Here is a 16,315-nt window from a genome sequence, read left to right on the forward strand (position 1 = left end):
ATTTTATTACAAATCGCTAAAATTATTGTCTTTTTCTGTATTAAAGATTATAAATAAGTATACAGATAAAGCAACGAAACGAAATGTTATATGTATAAGATGACGTAAATATTTTGATGCTACTCATAAATTCCATTTATCGATTTCCGAAGTTATTTCAGAAGATTATTTTAATGAGCGTCGATAAAAACAGTAGATTATCGCGATAAAAGGATAAATGTCGCGCATGGCGTTAATTAATCGTGAAGGTGATGTTTTCATATGCTAATAATATTACAAAATAAGTTGAAGCTCTGTAGTGCCTTTTGTATGACCGTGAAGGTAAACATGTGTTATTTATTACCAGAAATAAAGTAACTTACAATACTTCCCATATATAACAATTAAAATGTAACCACGTAAGGATATGTTCATGTAAATAAGTATAAATATAAATGGCAATATTTTTCGTATTTCCTCTTAGATAAGCTTATCAACTTAACATTTATTTTTAAACCTTAGCTGGAAATATAACGGCTTTTCACTTTAGATTATGAAACTATATTTGATTAACAATTAATACTTTGCTTTTATAAATAAAGTAAGCTTTCTCTTAACTTTACCTGTTGTTAATCACAGGTGTAACGCGGTACACTATTTCCACGCTCCAAGCAAGTCACAGTCTGCTTCACAAATAGTCTGAAAAATAACTGAAAACTACTTGAAAGTATAATTGTTGTCGTAGACACGACGATATCCGAAACGGGCGCGGATGGAACTGCTACTGGCGAGAGGCAGGGCGTCGGCGGGGCGCGGGCGGCGCGGGGAGCGTTGCCATGTGTAGAGCGAATAAGCTAACAATTCATAAGCTCGTTTCCCCATTAGCGACGATACACGACCACACTACCTCCTCAACTTGGCAAACCTATAACTGCATGTTCTACACTTGACAATCATCCCTGCAGATGTTTCGAAGGCGAGTAAAAGTTCAAGATAGATTGAGCTGCGAGTGTGCGTGCAAAGTGGAGTGGAAGTGGTTCAAAGTATTCAACTAGCAATTAAACGTGGTAGTCATCTGCTACCAATGGTGATTATTTACGTGCAGTCATTTCTAGCAACTTCGTTATAGAAACATTACAAAGTAACATAGATAAAATAGACATAAAGTCAGCATTTAACAAGATCGGGTTAGATTCAATTGAAGCAGCAATGATCTGCAAATTGGCAATCCGTCATGCTTGGTCGGGTCGGATTGCGTGCAATCAGGTTGGTCGGATGCGACTGCGGCTGCGTTCATCTAGTTGCAATAACAGATTTGCCGCTAGATACTCATCTGCATCTGATACTGGTATTTTCTGCTCCGTTGCCCGCAATCATAAACAAACTGTTAACAATATTACCAGACTGTTTATATCCAGCAGATGGCATTTCCACAGGCGCCGGCCTAAATATTACGCAACTCTAGAAGTTTAAACATGTTAAGAGTCGTGAGCTGACCATAGAAGATATTATGCGTAGAATAATATAGCGTCATAAATAATGACGTTCACAAGTTAATTATGATGAAAGTAACAGCGTATTTAATACAAGTACAAACAAAGGCATTATGCTAAACACATTGTCTGTGGGAACGGAGCCTCAAGCCATATAAATGAGAAAAATTTAGAGAGAATTGTTATAAAACCTAAATATTTAACACTGCAATGCGGTAGAAAGTTTGATAGTCGTGTTCCAATGTGTGACAAGAAACTGTACTTCTCAAGCGCGTGAATTCTTAATTTAAGTACGTTATTGAAAAGGTGCCTCGTAGAGGCTTTTACTTCGACGATTGTAAAAGTAGAAAGCTTTTACCTCTATTTGCTATGAAAACTATCATTAGTACTTTTACAGTGTTGCAAACCATGTGAACGGATAGTTCCAATCAGTTAAGTACAAATCAACGCGATAAAATTTTCCAGACAGCAATATCCTGTCTAGCATGCGTTGGAAAATCGATTTCTTTGCTTATAATGATTCGGCTGCCCCTAGTTCGTATGATTGGATTTGGGTCCCAAGCTCAAGCGAGGTTTCTAACAAGCAGGAAATCAGCGCCCGGTGTGAACAACCAACTGTTGTTTGGAAATCAATCACTCCAATTGCCTTATTGCCTCGTGGCTCACGTGTAAAAGCCGATCCTATTGTTTCATGGACCATTTTCCATGTGATGTTTTGCTTTCGCTATGTAAATAAATGACGCATAATTTCTGTTAATAATAACGGATGTTTGGATAATAATAAATACATGAATGTATTCTACAGAACACTTGAAAATTTCCTTGCGAATGTAATGGTCGACCTAGAAAGAGTAGCCTTGACCGAAGTGGAGTGCCGCCGGTGAGTTGTTGAGCCAGTGAGCCATATGGTGGCGTGTGCGACTCTCGAGTGGTGAACTGGTGAGACCACTGCCTTAGCGGGCGCGCTCGTGACCGATCCGCGCGACCTTGCACGAAACGTACGAACCGGACCAAAAATGAGGACAATTGTTGTTGAGAACACTCTGAAAACTATTGTTTTCTTGAGATCTGTCTGTTTCGTATTGGCAGCTGACGTTAACTAACGATCTTTACTATTCTGTACTTGCTCATTGTTCAAAACGTTCAAGTAGATGCTCATCATACTTTCCTAACGTTTAAGTAGAGTACTAATGTACATATTTTACAAGAGAGAATTGAAATGATCCTATCGGGAAAAACTTGCACGTGAACGGCAAGAAAAATAGGCATTACTCAGCATTGCAGATTGCTTTACCCAAGGTCATTGAAAAATATATTTTCTGGGTCTTGTAGGTATACGAGTATAATGCAGTTCTAGTAGAGCACGAAATGGAAGTGCAGTTGCACATTAGTATAGAGTTTCGTGACGCAAGTCAGACGTGCGCGATGAAAATAATTACAAAACCTAATTAACGGCTCCAGCCTTACATAACGCTGAACATCTGTGTTAATGGCACGATTTGTATTTTTATGCCAAAATCGCGTTGTTCATTGTAACGGCTTTATGATGTATTGTTAAGGCTTTACATCTCAATCTTTTATTATAGTTATTCTTTGGCGGAAAGTCACTTATTTTGAAATCATGTTTACGATCAAACGCAATATCTGCATTACTTTTCGTTTATTGAACATGCTTGTCTTCTCGTTAGAATACTTATATGAATTGCTTTTTAGTATGTTTACATTGTTGTTTATCATAAAAAGTAGCTCTATTAGCGCTGCATTTTAAAATCGACAGGCGAGTATGATTCACCGCCGTACAGCCGTGACCGCACGCCCAGCGATGCGTGCATCGATGCTTGTTCTATTAACGCACTGTAATGGTGCTAATATTGAAATTTACATTTAAAACACCTGACCATGTAAGAAAAACAAAGTAAATTGCAGTGTTATTCCACGAAGCATTAGCTAAGAAAAATGTTTCTAAATTATGTTTATTTTAGACGTGAAGTAAAATGAGGGCACAAAATTTGATACTAAAGGGGCACATTCATTACGTAGCTTCTTGTGTGCTTATTCTGCTGTGGTTTATAACGCCTTGTCGGTTTGAGGTTGCCCTGGTTTAAATGAGACAGCATCCGTGTCGATGCGTCTTGCTGACCCTAGCCATTGAGGCATTGGTGCAACCAGATCCTGCCTGACCCACGGCAGCGGAACCCGCCGCCCACGAGTATCACTTACCATCTACGCCATCACGTCAGTTACTAGCAATTGTGTGAATACCCCACATTTCCGTAAACTAGGGTAAACGAAATCACTTAATACTTAAATGCCAAACAATCTCAACTTAAGATGATCTTTTAAGATTATAAATAAATATTCAAAATGTCAGGGACTGTTTCTAACCGCAGAGAAACTGAAACCTTTGTTGGTTATTGTTCACATAAAAGGAGAAATCACTAAAGTTATTTAGTTACCTAACTAACCCTTTGTCCAGGTATGAGTGTACTCGACTTTGGTTCTGTTCTGTGAGACTTACGCAAGGAAGCCAACAGCATGCAACTCTGCATTCACTTTGTTGAATAAATAACCTAATATCAGAGACCACGCTTCAACTGCGTTATAACACGGTTAATTAGAAGTTTCATTACTTTAATTATCATATCCATTAGAGATTATTCAATTCAAACTTCACTCTATAATTCACGATGCTAGCCCCTACTAGTGGCACATATTTCCAGCATTTTGTGATAGAAATATTAAAGAAAAGATATGCGAGAACGGGAATAGTCTAATTATACCGTGTATCCGTCTCCTCGTCTCCCGCCGCGTGCCTAACGTTCTTGTCTGCATGCCTGCAAGAATATCGCGTACTTACACATACATAACATATTGATCAACTTGTGAGGCGGCTTAGCAAGGTGCGGAATTCTTGTCTCCCACTCACTATTCCGGTTCATTTCCTTCTATTTTTTCAAACAGCGACTAAGGAAAGCCTAGACAGGAACGAATTGCCTGGATATAGAGCGGACTTGACGCGGCTTTAGGAAGCTTTTAGTTGAGCAAACAAACTCGGGCGGGAACTAATAAAATATGAATATTACATGTCGGCTGTCGGATGCGACGGGTTTTCAGGCCGGCCGATATTTCATTTCGGCGTGTATCTCTGAAAGGCAATGGGCCGATTTTATAAGCGCGTGCGCATCCAGTTGTTTCCGCATAGCAGGCCCCCGTGTAAATGCTGGGTTAACTATGATTTACGGTTGGTGTTAACGTTTCATTTAATCAGACGCATAACAAACGATAGAGGTGCCTTTAAATTTATTGGCTGCTCTATCCTGGTAATAAAGCAAGATACGGACACGCTCAGTGAGCGATCTATTACTGTAATAGGCGGTATTCAAGATGCCTCGTAAAAGGATAATAGAGGTTGTTACTTGGGTGAAGGCCGGTCTCCGAGAGTTGTATAGAATATAAACACAGTTTGCCGGCGCTCTACGCTCGCTAAATAAGCGACTTCCGCAGCACGACCCGCGCCGGCGCAGAATTCAGCCGACCACACGCGAACGGCTATTTTACGCTCGCGAATTTAAACAACACTTAGCAGATCATATATGCGGCCATGTGTTATTAATCAAATAACGTTTAATAACTAAAATTACTTAGCGCGAACACTTTTAAAATACAAACCATTGTTTTAAATAACGACCGCAACGTTTCTAAGAATATCACCAACAAATTATCGCAGGTGAGTAATGAAATAAGTACAGGAATATTTACATTCAGCTGAGTGTTATGTTAGCCACTTGTTATAATAACTTGTAATAAAGGAAATATTGTTTAAACATACAGGAAATATGCTAGTTGAAAACTTTAAAGTAATGGCAAGATGTAGATAGGTACTCTGGCTATTGAATTTTTAAAACGGAACATTATGTTTTTGAAATGAAGGAGAACAAAGTTCTTGTAATGTTGTGGTCGCGTTATTTAGACAAGGTTAAAAATTAGCAATTTTCTCATAAACAACTCATCGTGTTTCAGACTTCTAAGCGATACGTAGGGAACTTGTGAAGGATAGTTTGTATGTTATCTTACGTAAGACGAAAAATTTGTCAGTCCCTAGTCCCTCGATAGCTGCGGGTGTCAGCTGTGTCAAGAGATTGTTTGTGTTCGTATAAAAAACTTTAGTACACGTGCCCGAGCCGCGGCAGGGCGTGAAATGAGGGCCGTCACACCCAGAACAGATAATAAATTATCATATTTACCTTATAAGAAAACTCTATACATAGGACTGCTTTTAATTTATAGTCCCTACTAATTCTGAATATAGCACATACAACAAGCATAGCGGGTCCCTGCTTTATTAAAATTCCGGACTTACTCATGAAGGTGTAATGTAGTGGGTTATAGCGAGACATTAGCGATATCATAATTCCGGTGTGTAGGTGGTATTGGGTATTGAAAATAGATTTATTTAATATAAGGTATGATTCACTGTCGTCAAATATGGTCCCAGCATTAATTATATCAAGGACTCATCGCAGTTCGTTGCTCCTCGATTGTTTTGCATCGTGGCGAGACGACGTCTGCATATTGATCTAACTAGGTACTATTTTTACTTTATTTTCTCCTGCCATCTTGCATCCTATAATGACATCCAGTCTCGTCTTACTTTCAACTTGGAACAGTTGGAACAAAGACTGAATAATTAAATGGCGGCAAATTGAATTTCGATTCCGCTTCCGCGTCCATCTTTTATTGTATTTCAAAATACACTAAGTGAAAAATGTATTTATTTTAAATTGCTTCCAGTCACCTTGGCTCGTTAGAAGTTACGTCAGCGGCGATCACGGTGATCGGCCGTTACGAGGACTGCATACAATGGACGCGCAAAACGCGCAAAATTGTCGACTACATCCGGGAAAGTCACCCCGCAATAGCCCATTACTCCGCACATGGTTAAAACAACGGTGTTTTGATCACATTCGCCGACTAAAGTCAAAGTTACGGTCCATCTACCAAGTAAAATCTGAAGCCGTTGTATACTTTGCGCTCGCGAAAACAGCGAATTTATTTCAACGGATAATACCTACCTAATTTATGGCCGGTCTATTATATTTACGATATAGAACAGGGCCATAATTCTTGTTAACGAACGATAGGTCTCCACGCTTCTGATGTCGAATAAAGCTTTCGAAAATAATATCCCCCGAGAGATTTAACGTAAAAGGTCGCGTAACAATAACCCATATCGAGGTGGGGGGGCTTTCGCAACATAGTGCCGTGGACGCGACGATCCGGCGCCAGGCCCCGTAGTGCCACCAGCACGAGCTGAACCGCTGAAGGATGTAATAGATACCTATAATAGTGCTTGCCAGGTCTCAGCGAGGCGCCACCTAATTCACGAACATTCTACATGTAGTACAACCACAAACATTGACCCATATCAAACCCTTTTCTCGCTCGAGCAGTAGAAAAAAATATTTTGTGAATTTGCTGATTTATGTCAGTAACAAGGATTTAACTAAGATTGACAGTTTCAGACAAGTTGATAACTTCTATTTAGTTAAGGATTATCTCAACAAGAAATTAGAGTTACTTAATGGAAATTCCGTTCACGATACCTTACCTAAACTACATATTTACAAGTTTAGATAAAATTCATTGAAATTAAACACGCTACAGGTCCAGACCATAAACTCGACATCGTTTTACGATCGCTCCCCATTGCTAGACGATAAACATGTCCGTATGCCAGTAAAACAGACCAAAATAACCATACGCAAACAAACTACACCCTCTGAGAACGAAGGTCTTTTTTCAATAACTCGTGAAAACGATCCATTGCTGAACTAAAAAAGGTATTGGCGACAGGCCAGTTCGGCGATGTAATACTGCATCGAATCACGATTTGATTGATGCAGTATTTCTGCAATGTAACAGACAAAATAAAACCTAAAACTTAGTCAGTCTGGCCTAACCGTTATTTACGGTGCAACGCTGTTTACAGTTGTAATCAATCTTTACATACCTATTTGGATAACAATAGTCCGCATCGTGTTATGAACGTGCCTAATCTCTGCGTTGTCTATCAAAAACTTTCGAATACATTTGTGAATTATGCTTTTGTGATACAAGACAATAAATTATCATAAAGTAACGGTAATGTCCAGTAAAGTGTTATAGAATGCGTAGGGCAATGGGCTAGTTGTGATTATAACGGAAGCCGGGAAGTAATCATTCCTGAGATAGATACGGTAAGATATACGGTTCATAAATTACAAGCAAGCGACAGAGTGAGAATTGATTGAGAGACATTAATCTCGCGACAGTGTTAAAGTTATGAAGATGGTTGTGACGCGATTGAGAAGTGAGGCGGCCTCGGGGAATGTAGGAACAGGCCCGAGACTCCGCGGCGACATTGTCTGCGACCACTTCAAAGGAAAATAGGCCGCAGAGAAAAACACTCCACCGCAGGAAATTGTGGGGGAAAAGCTAGTGGAAATGAAAGATGGGAATAGTTGAGTCGTGACATCTATTTGTGTCTGTCGAACAAACCGCACGTTAATTAGAACAGCGAAACGAATCTCGCTAATTATTCAAAGGTACCGCAAAGCTGCATAATAAACATTCTTTTACGATGAGTTATAAAGCAATTGCGTTGGTTAGGTTTAATATTGGTCAAAATTGTTGTTGACTGTATGAACAACGCTGAATTTTGTACAGTTCACGGATAATTATTCAATAGATAAGCGTGGCGTACCGCTATGAAATAGTCGGAACAAAAAACTCGAACACGTCTAAATCCTAGACTTGCATCATTGAGGTGGCGTCACCCTTCAATCATTCAAAGCTGGTTTTTGCAGATTTATTCCTTTGTCGATGTAGAAATAACTAGGCATTTACGCATTTCAATAGACAATATCGTTTGTTTATAACTTGAATTGAATTTTCCAATAAGAAAAACGCTTCTCTTGCGAGAACAATAGTCAAAACGTTGGAAGAAAACAAATCTTTCGCTGACTTATAGTTTTAGAAATTTCAGAATCCAATTTACAAGCTATCGATGCGGGCAAAGTCTGGGGATTTTATGTTCACCGACGCCAGAACACGCTCGTTTGGATCGTCGAACATTCCGCTGGGATTTGAATGTTTCTCCTTTTGAGATCTGTTTACCAGGAATCTTCTTGGTGATCTCGACATGAAATACCTAAACTAAGCTTCAGACTACAAGGTCGTCGCTCTAAAACGAGCTAACGGGTTCGACGGCCGATGGCCAGTGCTGCCAACAGTTATTTACTTAGCATTAAAAAGTTTAGTAATACGATAAATGCGAAGTCATTTAGATTTGGATAATCTTTAGCAACACTTTCGAGACATTATTTGTCTGATTAAACCCTGAAGGTACTTATTTCGACTAGTAAGTCCATGGCAGGTGGGTCCTGTCCTTAAGTTTTTGCCCACTTAATTACCTCTTGAACGGTAATGCCAACCTCTGTGGTCCTGTGGCGGACTGAGTTGGGATCATACTTCCGAATCTTTGTGATCCCTAGTTTGGTTAGGACATTATAGGCCAATCGCCCGATACTGTCCCAAAGTAAGATGATCCCGGCTTCGGAGGGCACGTTAAGTCGTCGGACAAGGCCACTATTTAATTAAGTATGTAGTCGTTATATGAGCCATGTCAGGGGCCTTCAGCGGCTCAATAGTTCTTCTGACACCAGTGTTGATGAAATAGGTCATGGATCCCACAACGCGTACGAGAGAAGAATGCTTTGATTTACCCTGTTGTTAATTCCACGTCAAATAATCGACCTACACTAAAATAATTTCCCATTTTTATCCTTAAAATATTTCCTTTCGCTTTAAACTTATTCGAAGGTTAATTTATTATATTACTTAATATAAAATATACATTTATATTGTACGAGAGATTTATTGCGACATTACGATTATGGTCAATATGTCCTCGTAAAAAGAATGGTTTCATTGAACGGAGAACTTTTACCGCGGTCGAGCAGGCGACTTTCTTATTACGAAGTTTAAAAATCAAAAAATCCGTTATAGTTGTCTTTATTTAAGTAACATGTGGTGGTTGACAACAGGGTTATATTATAACTGTATTTAGTATGTGCAAATGGGTTCCTTTGAAGTAGACAGGGCAGCCCTCGCGTAATCGAATCACGACTCCCTACCGACGACAGCACGTGGCGATATTTAATCATATTACGGAAAATATTTAGATACTATAAAATTACTACCGAGTAGACGTAGTAGTTAGCAGAGAAAATGCAGTTTCCACTGCCTTTTATGTCGCTACCTTTTCCTGCAACCAGCTACTACATAATTTACAAGCAAACTGAAATAATAGTGCTTGCTTATGTAATTGAATTATCCCAAGATTATACCTAGGGCGATCCGGTTTCGTCAACAAAACCTCACTTTCCAACCGGTCTCGAGAGATAGTTCGTCTGGATACTTAGAGCAAATGTCATACATTACTCAGGTACAATCTACATAATGCGATCTAAATGAAGTTTGTAAAGAGATTATAAAAACTACATTAAACAAGAACAAGCATTCATCTACCGGACTAAAGTGTGCTAAAAACTCCAGGATAATGGTCTTACTAATGTACGGGAAGGAAACTTCTAAAACAAAACATCAAGTAGGTAAAAAGTTTATGTTTATTCTCTTTAGGTACTTAATTACAAAAATTGTCTTCCAAACACAAAAAACCTTCTAAAGGCATTTATTGTTTAGGTTACGTTCGTGACTAAAGCCAATTTAAGTAAGTAAACAAATGTAATAAAGTAATACTTACATCCATAAACAACGGAAATAAGTTGAACTTGCCGAATTCAGTCCAAATGATAACACTTAATAGGCACTGGCACTAAAGCGTGGATAATCGGTTTTAAATCAATTTAAGTAAATGTTAATAGTTTGCAGTTTCCAGTTCATATAGATTGACAGTAGCACAACACACGTCTGTCGCGGACGATGTGGTAAACGCAACTGCACCGCATCACGCCTGCTAAACCAGCGTTCGAGATGAAAACTAGAATGGTACCACAGTAAACTCATACAATTTTCGTAACAAAAATATATAAAACAAGGAACTGACTGCGCCGTAGAAATGACTCAAAAGTGTTAACTGCTTAATTAACATATTTCAACAAGGTAATACGTACGCCAGAAAGCAAATAAAGCCAAACAAAATAACGATAAAAGCGTTGGCAAATCAGTTTCCGATAGTTAAAGAATGTCTGTGAAAACAGACTTATCTGATCTACGATTGCATTTGAAGTAATTAGACTTCGAAGGCAAATAAATGTCTATAGAATCGTGCGAATAAACTAGAAAAGAGTTATTGCTCCCGTACAACTCTGAAAAACGTAAAATCTAACTCTCAGCTAATTCTGGGGAGTTGACGAGACATATCAGACACTACGTCGCTCAACCGTTGCTAGACGAATGTCTGACATTTGTCCTCCTTCCTGATATTAATGTTAAGGTAATTTCTTTAAGATTAATGATTTGTGGCTGGCCTTTATAACATTAAGTTCTCACATAAAAATGTCCACGTTCTCAGTCTCCCTTCAACGGAAACAGCCAAGTTTCGTGCAAGTAATGTCTGAAACAGTTTCATACTTGAGATGATTCTTTGAATTAAAAGATTGACATAGTTTTATAGAGATATCGGACGAGGGGAACACGCGATCAATTTCAACAATTTTGTGCTTATCATGAAAGATGTTATTTGATACTCTACTGGAGTGAATAAGATCGAGCTGTGACTAATCAACTGTTACACATGCATGACAGTGTAGCAGGAAATCTCTGAAGCATGAGCACAAAACGTAACTAAATTAGAACACCACTACAAATTCTATGTTGAAAGTGAATGCCCGTATGTGAAATAAATGGGACGACATTAGACTTGACACTATGGATTAGTAAAGCGCTCTCACAAAAAAAAATGTTTGATTGACGAGGACGATGGTGTAGTAAATAAGTAGTAAAATTAAAATAATATGTCCTTATGAGGAAAGCGATTCAATTAAGCTGGGTTTGACCTATAAAATGTGACGTCTGGGATTGAAATTCGAGTGGCATTTTGAGTTGGTTTCGTCGGTCTCGTGACCCAGTTTTGAGGTCTGCGGCGGAGTCTGCGTACAGCAATGAGAGGTCAGCGTTTTGCACGCATGCACCGTCCGTGACATATAAAAACATTTATGCATAAACATAATAAACAACAACACATCACCTTATATCCTAGTGTAATGGTTTCGAATCCTCGCTGGGGCTCTGTACCACTGAATTCGAAATTATGAGTTTTAGATAGGTAATTGATATCACGTGATTTCCAAACTTTGTGCTTGAATAATGGCAATAGGCTCGCGTCCTATTACATGGAACTTAAACATAGCTAGCTAGGAGTGGACACATATTAACATGGGTAAGCCGACATGACGTCACATTTAATTTAGGTATAAGTTTCTGTGTTCGTTTTCCATGTTTCTATATAGAAAATATCTCGTGTGTGCGTTGACTTCTGATGTGATGTCATTATAATGTATATTGTAATCCGTGTCTGTGGTGTCCTAAATAATAAATGTTTCTTTCTTTCTTACATATTATACAGCCTAACCTAAACCTTCCGCTACACAGGCGTGATTCTATGTTATGTTGTTATAATAAAAACTAAATATTCCTTACTCGACGGTTTATCGACTCCGCAAACGTAACACATGCTTATAGCGTAAAGAAAAAAACAATATCATAGATTGTCACACAACAGGTTCTCATACGAATATTCCGCAAATGGCAATAAAAGTTACGTACGTTGATAATTTACGATTAGATGGCACAGTTGATTTTTCCCACGTTTGCGTTGGATGAGATAAAAAATCAATAAGTACACATTGTTACATTTCTAGCCCATTGTGCAGGTGAAAGTTTAGATCAGACAGTCTATTCCGGGGTACGTATCATAATGCATAAATTTAAAATCTATAAGTTTACAATGTATAAGTTCAAAATATATAAAATCAAAAAGTATAATAGTCATAAGAAATAATCATCAATATGCATAACTTACGTTATATATAAATATCATAATGCATAAGTTTACAATGTATAAGTTCAAAGTATATAAAATACTTAAACTAAAATCTTCACCGCCGCCTCTCGGCCCTTCGGGCCTCGATGGTCACAAGTAACCTAACCCACTCGGCTATATGGCAGGGGGCTCGCTTTGCTCGCCCCCTGCCATACAGCCTTCGTAACCTATATCTACAGTGTCGGGGTGCCCGTAACGCGGAGCTCCATAGAAAAAAAAATATAATTTTAAATTATTTATAATAAAAAAAAGGTAAAGCCAATATGCCAAAAACCACTATGCTACACAAGAACAGGGTAAATATCTTTAGGCTTAACAAACATTATGCTAAGTAATGTTATAAAACGTAGCCTTAGGAACCATTATGCATTGTGTTTGTTATATGTTTCGACCATTATGGCATTCAAACTTAGAAATTTAGAACTTATGCAAAATTACTTTATACATTTTGATGCATTATATATTTTGATTTTCGGTATTTTAACTTTATATATTCCAACCATATGTATTTTGAAATTATATATTATGATACGTACCCCTATTCCGCGATATCGTAACATGTATACATTTTTCGTAGACGGTTTTTATTAATTGTTACACCGCCCTCAATTTCCAGTCCAATTTGCATGTGCTTTTTTGTTCTAATCACTGTCTTACGAGACCGGCAACCATTATTATGAGTACGGAAAAATCATAAATTGAAAAGGCAGTTATATTTCACGATTCCGTAATTAATAATTAAAAGTGGTATTTCAAGAATATTACGACAACGAACATGAGTAATAAGTGCTTTCGCCGGCGTCGAAACATACTTGAGAATACGAACATGTTCGATATAATCATCATCTTTACAATGACGATACCATTTACGATGTCGTTAATCAATAAAATCGTACAAAAGTAATAATTTTATCTCGCATGTCATTGGATAATGTGAAGATCGTGGCCCTTTCTCGTGGAATGAAACGCGGCGCGGATTGCAGGTAATTAGCGAGGCGGACGTCTCTGCGCGTGCGCATCCTCGGTACAGGAAGCGTCTTTCTGAACGTACTTGTTGCTTGGAGGTAATCGTTTATTAACTCGTATCTCAAGGTATTTCTGAACGTCTGTTATATACACATACCATCTTAGAAAAGCTCTTACTTTTTATTGATTCATAATCAGAGACTGCCATAAAATAAAGTTGTTAAATTTAAATTTGGGCTCTATTAAATGGTAAAAAACATGGATAAGGAATATAGGGGCAGTTTTTTACTGGTATCTTTGCCTATCCACGATCTTAAGTACTATCTTATTCAAGTAAAATAACCGTAAGACAATATCGACCAGAGGCGTATCGCTTATCTGTATTTCAAGATCAATCGGTAGATACCTGCTTTGTTTCCATGAAATTCTATAGTAAATCCGATGGAAAGTGTTTTAATGCAATTATCCACGGCATTTGGCCACGATCTACCCGCCTCTCTCCCATGGGCGCTTATCAGACAATAACAGAGAAAGTCATTGACAATTATTATCGCACTTTTAACGCCTAAAGTAACAGCTTTCTATGGATAAAAAATATTTTTCAATTAGGTTATATATCTTTCCTGAATGGCTATTTATGGGTTCATAATATCAAGTGTAATATCCGATGTGGATTTACAAAGTACGCGCCGGTATCCCCTAATATAGCCGATTTCACGAACGTGAATTCATAATTCTAAACTTCTTTTATGTGACTCGAACTAACGTTAAAAAGTTTTAAGTACAAAGAGAAATAACAAAAATTGAAAATGTTTCTGAAGGAAATAAGATACTCGTTGTTGACTAACAAATTAAAAAAAAAATGTAGATACAGTGAATACTAAAACATAGTCATCTCTTTGATAAAAAAATCAAGTTTAGTAAATGTTTGTTTCATGGCAGTAGTTGCCTGGAAGACATTGCTCTAGAGCAATAAGACGCCTAAATTGTACTGTATTCATGTGTAATGTATGATTGATCAAATTTAAGTTCTGTGCAATTAAGTGGATTTGAATTGACACGATCGCTCTTGGATCACTTTAATGCATTTCTATAAAGAATCATAAATAAGTTACGTATCATAAAAATTATACATTTATACGGTCTATTGTCCATAGTTAAATCGATGTAACGTAATCATTGTATCCAAACCTAATAGTTCTAATTCTTCTATTCATAACCTTGATGCGTTGAAGGTTCGTTGACTCATCAAAAATGAAAATTTGTACTGAGGCTACGTGCAGTCTACGATTGGAAAAGTAATTCCAATTTGAGCTATCGCAGATTACGAATAGTTAACCATTACAGCCACTAAAGCTCGTCGAAGATGCGCGCGCCCATTCTATCACTGATGATTGTCTTTTTATGTCACAAAAAGCTAAACTAATGTGTATATAACATAATTTAGCATCATGTAACGTAGTCCTAATATACTATGATGAGCAGCATCGTTCCAGGAACCGTTGGAGAAAGCTCTCGACACAAAGGACAGATTGCTAATTATAACCGCGGCGGACTCCGCGTTCCCCGCATACCTGCACCTTCAGACGGCTGCCTGTCGCAACAAATAAGCCACCACGCCTCTATAAACAGACTGTAAGAGTACTCAACTTATTTATACTGACCACTCGCATAGAAAGTCGAGCCAGTGTTTTAAATCAACCGGCGCGTCTTACACGAGCCATTAATTAAGTCAAGAGCTCCTTACAAGACGGAACTCGTAGGTTATCTCGGCGGAGTCGGAAGTAAGGAACACTGATAACAATGATACAAGTAACACAGACAAGATATTTTAATAATGAACTTTAGTGCATTTATATCATCATAAGACTCATGTTAGGGTATTTATAGCAAAAGCAATAAGAATAAGCCTCGTTGAAAATATTTCAAACGAGCTATTTTAAAAGCCTATTAACACCTTGGGATTGACATGCTGCGACGTTGACAGGTCCAATGTTGAAGATCAACACCACATGTTTCTTGAAATTGCCTCCCAAATGAGGTTTATAATGTCTGTGCGCTGCGCACAAATCGTAAGTTTAGAAGCGACATCGATAAATATCTCCAAGTCGGCCATCCGACAACCGGATAAACAGAATTATTCCAACTGGCGTTATTTATGACGATGTCTGATTTATTTATACTATAAGATCTTGTCCTAACACCGCTAGTCTGTGGTACCAGGCGCAAACCACTCAGCTAAGCTAAATGGACGTAAGGCAAATCAATTCGATTCAATATTTATTAGCACGGTTAGCTGCTAAAAATCACAGCTAATCATTGAAACAATGGAGAGTTAGTAATCGATCCTTGACGTTTCTGCAGCATAAAATGTCAGAATGGGCGCGCTAGGGCGTCGACACTATAAATTTTATGGTTTCTAACAATACGTCATAAATCCAGGTCGACACACAGACTTTATATACAGGAAAGGAAAGGTCGCATAGGTTTAACGGCCCATGTGTACTTCCTAAATGAAAAACATGTAAGCACCTGCGCTTATTGGCTAACTTTCGTATAACGCTGAACTGGAATAGAACCATTTTTTGTTATACATTGCTATAACGACTGAACGACACGAATGTCTTTGGTGTGCTTTGCGTTTGCATTGGCTTGTCTGCCTCAAGGTTAGGTTTCGAATGATAAATTATCACTCCTCACAATCTAAATCCCATTAAAGGTAGTTCCATCATGCAACAGAATATTGTACTGGAAGCAAGCCGCCGGTCGATTG

General features: G+C 38.1%; 1 protein-coding gene across 4 annotated transcripts in view; it reads right to left on the reverse strand.

Annotated features, from left to right (window-relative positions):
* Window positions 1-16,315, reverse strand: part of LOC126367758 (uncharacterized) — a 48,536-nt gene that overhangs the window by 23,738 nt on the left and 8,483 nt on the right. For 2 of the 4 annotated variants that reach the window (XR_007566509.1, XM_050011482.1), the window contains exon 1: window positions 603-768. The exons of 1 other annotated variant lie outside the window; for it this stretch is intronic. The gene's annotated coding sequence lies outside the window, so the exon portion shown is untranslated. Of the gene's footprint in view, window positions 1-602; window positions 769-10,275; window positions 10,461-16,315 lie in introns of those variants that run through there. One more of the 4 variants, XM_050011483.1, reaches the window with a different exon arrangement.

This window comes from Pectinophora gossypiella, chromosome 6, assembly GCF_024362695.1.
Source record: "Pectinophora gossypiella chromosome 6, ilPecGoss1.1, whole genome shotgun sequence".
Lineage (NCBI taxonomy): Eukaryota > Metazoa > Arthropoda > Insecta > Lepidoptera > Gelechiidae > Pectinophora > Pectinophora gossypiella.